The sequence below is a fragment of the Salarias fasciatus genome, chromosome 23 (genome assembly GCF_902148845.1).
Source record: "Salarias fasciatus chromosome 23, fSalaFa1.1, whole genome shotgun sequence".
Classification (NCBI taxonomy): domain Eukaryota; kingdom Metazoa; phylum Chordata; class Actinopteri; order Blenniiformes; family Blenniidae; genus Salarias; species Salarias fasciatus.
The window spans coordinates 29525056-29531111 of NC_043766.1; positions in this window are offsets into that span (position 1 = coordinate 29525056).

Below are 6056 nucleotides of genomic sequence, written 5' to 3' on the forward strand. Positions count from 1 at the left end.
TTTGCATGGATGTTGTGCTGCAAAACGGACCGACACAGTGCAATTAAGCCTATTTCATTTAATTTGAGCAGATAATGTGAGAAATTGTTTAGCCAAAAAATTGGAGCTTATCTGCAGAGATTATATATAAATTACATGCTTTAGCCCGTTTGTTAGAAGTGGGTTTGGTTCTGGTCATTTGAACTATACTTCATTTGTTTGATGTTTAGAGTTACCGACACTTTGTTCCAGTCTGTGTTTCAGTGTGTAGGAAAAAAATGAAAGTGTTGTTTTACCTGCCTGTGCTGTTTTTTTTTATTTTATTTTTTTATTACTGCAACATTCTGCTGTAGCCTATATTCAAATGATTCTAAAAAGAAGAGAAAAAAAAGATGATAGATTCGACTATCAGTCAACGATCAGCAGGATCGGACGAATCAGATTTGACTATGGAAATTCTTAGTCGGGGACACCTCGACCGTAAAGTGCTGTAAAGTGCCGTAAAGTGTCACAATGTCTGTTTGCTGCGCGTATGTCTGTTGTTGCTGGTATATTCCGTCTGATTTTCAAAAGTAATCCCGCTCAGTAATCCGTGTTTTTATCAAAAGTACCTGTAACGAGATTACATATTTTGTGTGTGTACTGTAACGGATTACAGTTACAATTTTTTTGTATCCTGTTTACGTAACATCGTTACATGTAATCCGTTACCCCCCCAACCCTGTGTTTGAGCAATACTAAACAAAATAGACATGTATTCTTTCACTTCAAATATGATACACTGATACATTACATGTATAAAAACTAGTTCTTTACTTCTTTCTGACATTTTTCTGTTTTCCATCTATCTAATATACTCTTTTGCAGATAAGATTTGCATGAAAGTTGCTGATATATTGTAGGACCCTCAGTTGGGTTAAAGACGAATTACAACAAAAAATTTAGCTATCATAAACTATTGTATTGAGCTTTAATTGGGGTCATGCTCTGTTCAGGGAAGACTGGAGAGAGAATCATTCCTAAAATGCTTTTATAACTGAGGTGTGAGCGATAAAAGACAACTTTAAACTCTCAAAACACAAACTCTTTAAAAAAGGGAAGCCATACACTCCTAAGCAATAATCATCTCCATAATTAGCTTTGCAGCAAAATAGTCTTGGGTGGTTGTCAAGATATAGACTTATACCTGGCAGCGGGAGTGACCCTGTAATTGCGCTGACAACAACTGTGAGCAGTGGGCAGCTACAGAGCACAAAGCTAATTGGTTTTTGCCTTATCATTATCTTTTAAATACCAATCCAGATTGCACTCCTGTTAAGCTGCCATCCAATACAGCTCTCCCTCAATGCTGTTAACCTCCAGAGAATAAAGTGTCAAGCCCAACAGGCAGTGGCCACTGTGAAGTCTTCATCTAGAGTGGCTTTATTATACTAAGTTTCATAAGAAAGTCACTTGCCCTCATCAGACTGATTCTCATCCACTTTCATTCTGTGTCGGAGGTAATACAAGCGCTCAAAGGATTCCTCATTTCTAGAGAATCTGTTAGTATTAAAAGTAACACGATGTGTTGATAGGTGCATGATTTTAATACTGTGACCCGTCGCACTTTTACTGATTCAAGTTTCCGCTGTAAACTCTTTTGAGTGTGACACGCTTGACCAACTTTTCTGTTTGATTAATTTTTCAATGGATTACGTTGAATTCATGAAACAAGGTGTGTACCAGACTTGAAGGGCCTTTTCTGTCAAGATGTCTTTTGCCACATGGTTAAATCGCAAGCTTTATTGTTATTGTCTTTTCCAGATATTATTTCAGCTGTCATTGATGTTTGGGTAGCTGCAGTGAGGCTCAGGTGCAGCAAACTGTTTTTCATCTGGATGTGGACGGCTCAATTCCCAGCTGTTCAAGTGTTGAGGTCTGGCCCGGAGTTTTGGTGCATCAATGTGTGTATGAATCTGTATGTGAATAGATAAATGATGCTTTTAGAATATGGCACATAAATGAAGTGTGTTTACTGAACTGGTTTTCATATGTTATCATTATGACTCAATCAGAACAGCCTCTGTTTTTGAAGTGTTAAGTGGGAGGAAATTTTGGGCCACACATATGATTTCCTTCTCCAGATATTGAGAGTAGGTGATGAGTGACGTGGAGATTGAATGTGGGGGATATGGCTGTTTATTTTAATATAGAAGGATGTGTCATCTACGGAGCCCCGGACATGACATGGTAAAAAAAAAATTAAATTGTGGCCACGAATTACTAATTCGTTCCCACGAATTAATAAATCGTGCGCACGAATTACTAATTCGTTCCCACGAATTACTAATTCGTTCCCTCGAAATAATTAAATCGTGCGCACGAATTACTAATTCGTTCCCACGAATTACTAATTCGTTCCCTCGAAATAATTAAATCGTGCGCACGAATTACTAATTCGTTCCCACGAATTAGTTATATCATTCATATTGTAACGTTCTGCAATCTGCGAAGCACCAGACGTCTCCAGGTCGTTCCACACAGCTCTTTTTATTGCACTTAGGCAAAACAAACAGCAACACAGGGCTACTGTTGCGGCCGTAACCCACGCCGATCTCTCAAAAACTAACTCTTTCCAACAGTCCATGAACAACAGCAAAAGGCTGGCTTCAGCCACCTCTCTAATCCTAGAGTGCCACCCTCAGGAAAAATGGTGCAACAGCACATTTAACTAATACTGACTCAAGAGTCATTACAATATACTGAACAGTTCAGTAAAGTTGGCAGCATATTGACAGATACGGACTTTCAGTCTCAATAACTCTTTAACAAAATGTCAGTAACATACAAAGGGCGCTGCATCCCATCGTTGTGAGGTGGACGATATGCTATAAGCTCATTTTTATTAAAAATATCTGCCGATCAAGCAGCAGAAACAATATTGATTTCAATCAGCACCCGGTCGTGCTGCGGGCTTCAGGGACCGTCTACAATTTACAAGACGCAGCAACAGTGAAGACAGATACCATATCCAATAAATTTGATAGGAGACAAATGAAGGTTGTAGCGATTATGGTGACACTGTAGTAAATCCCAGTGGTGGTATTACGTTTTTTTTGTTGTTGTTTTAGTTGTTGGGTTTTTTTTGTTTGTTTGTTTGTTTTTGAGCTATTTGTCTTCACTGTTGCAGCGTCTTGTAAATTGTAGACGGTCCCTGAAACCCGCAGCACTACCGGGTGCTGATTGAAATCAATATTGTTTCTGCTGCTTGATCGGCAGATATTTTTAATAAAAATGAGCTTATAGCATATCGTCCACCTCACAACGATGGGATGCAGCGCCCTTTGTATGTTACTGACATTTTGTTAAAGAGTTATTGAGACTGAAAGTCCGTATCTGTCAATATGCTGCCAACTTTACTGAACTGTTCAGTATATGAATGATATAACTAATTCGTGGGAACGAATTAGTAATTCGTGCGCACGATTTAATTATTTCGAGGGAACGAATTAGTAATTCGTGGGAACGAATTAGTAATTCGTGCGCACGATTTAATTATTTCGAGGGAACGAATTAGTAATTCGTGGGAACGAATTAGTAATTCGTGCGCACGATTTATTAATTCGTGGGAACGAATTAGTAATTCGTGGCCACAATTTAAATTTTTTTTTTACCATGTCATGTCCGGGGCTCCGTAGTCATCAGCATAGCGGTGGCCAAATAAAATAGTATGATAGCAGAGACTCCTAAGACTAGGAGAATCAAAGTTTATGAAAGCTTTGAGTAATAGATAGGTAGATGACTAGATAAAACAATTTTAAAGGATGCGCACAAGTACTAACCTTTAACTATTTGATGATATGAGTAACTATTAAATGCCATAAGCCTAAATAATACTACACAAGCAAATGATATGCCAAGGTTATGCTTGGCCAGGAAAAACTTCTGCACAACCTCTGGGAAAGTGATATGGGTATGCAGGCAGGTGATGGCCACTAAAATGCAAAGAAAAAAAGGAAAGACAATCCCACAAATGCTTCATATCAAGTGGTGTTTTGCTATGAAATCTATTGCAGATGAAAAAAAATAAAATTACAAATTGTAATTAAGAAAATGTGGAAACTTTTTGAGTTGGAAAAATTAAGTGAAGTCAACTTTGTATATTTTTGATAAAGAATGTTATCAAATCAATGTTCAGGTCATCTTGGAAGTTAATAGTCACTTAGCAGCCATGTCAGGACACTGACCCCTGTCATCAGCAGTGTGATTAAAATTTACAATTGATTAGATTAAAAGCTTTTATTTTGAACAAAAAAAAAAAGAAAATAAGTGAACAGTCTAAGAAAATATATATATATATATAAAAGATAATCTAATTACATAAACAATATAAAGAAGTCAACACAATGTGTTCCCATGTCTTTCACAATTTAATGTTAATTTTTGTGAAGAAACAACCCTCCTAAATCTTTATATGATATATGAACATATGTGAATATTTATAATGGAACACATTTCTGACCCATCCAAGGTAAAAACAAAACAAAACAACAACAACAAACAGGAAGTCAACATTAGTTACTACCTCAGTACTCGAACTCCAGTTGAATTATTCGACATGCAGTTTCTATAAAGTGGCTCAGCGTTGCTCACAGCCAAGTGACTTTTGATGCATTAAAGCATAAAACATTGTCTCTGGGTATAATTTAAATCTCATCAATAAGGCAAAGCAGTGCAGGCTTGTTGCCTAAAAGCCAATAGCCAATGCCAGCACACCACAGCCTGAGGCACCGAATGACTGAATGAACGGTGGTGGATGCGGCGTGGCCCTCTCACTGCTCCCTTCTGGTTTCTGGGTCAGGTGTTTGGAGCAATGAGGTGTAAGGCTAATGGATGGACTCTTCACAGCAGAATGGAGATGGAGCAGCTTGAGGAGTTTAGTGTGATTCTATTGCCTATTAAACAAAAACAAAGCTGTGGAGATGGAAATTGTTTGCCACATTTATGAAGAGGGATTTGGCGTGTCAGTGTGTTTTACAGTAATGATGAAAACTGCGCTAAAGTGGAAAAGACTGAGCTGAAGGAGAAAGGAGGAGGATTGGTATAGAGTGGAGGTGTGGCAGGAAGATTAAATGAAATAATCAATCAACCTCTTCTTCCTCTCCTGGTCAATGTGCAGCACTACTCACTGACTTGGAAAATTCCTCCTTTTAAAAGGCTTTTGTTTTTACACATCACTACTCTCTCTCTCAATAAAATGGAGTGTGCAATCTCCAGTCGTCTGCAGAAACAAAATGCCAGTGACAAAATGTTAGATTGCATTAGTTTATTCTTTCATAGTTTTATAATTGCAGACATTATGCATTACTATGACTGAAAATGTGAAGTAATTTAGCAAAACAAATGATGCATCTTTGCTCTCATCGGAGAACAGTCAGTGTAACAGATGGAAGCTGAAAGCTAATTTTGACATAATTAGACAAGCAAACATATGATCGTCTTTGAAATAATGAATCCTTGCTTTCTTTTTACCTTTTAAAATGAGTTGAATAAACCAACTGCGCTGTTATGTTTTCCATTCTGATTGTATAGAGGAGGCGCTGTGAATGGGTTGCCTGCAGTTATGAGATGTTAGGGCTTCCACTGCAGGCTTTAATACGGGTCTGTCATAATATTGACCTGATATATGATATATGACCTGGAATGGGGGAACTGGAAGACACAAATATAAAGGGAACTTTTTGTCCTCTAAGTTTATGTGTTCAGTTCAGTAGTAGTAGTAGTAGTAGATTTATTCGGTCAGTAAGGAAAAAAAATAAACATTGTAACAATTGTGTACTATGATGGCATCATCATCATCATCATCATCATCGTCACCATCCACATAAGTTATTATCATCAACATCAACAACAACAACAACTCATCATCAAAATCATCAGCTTCATCATCCTGTGACCGAAGGATTTAGGCTGAAGTCAAAACTTAATTTGCCAAACCCTTTTCAACCAAAAACAAAATTTTCCATATTTCATAGGAGAAAAGGAATAAAAGAAAAAAAACCGTAGGCAAAAGACAAAGACAAGAAAAAAAAAAAAAA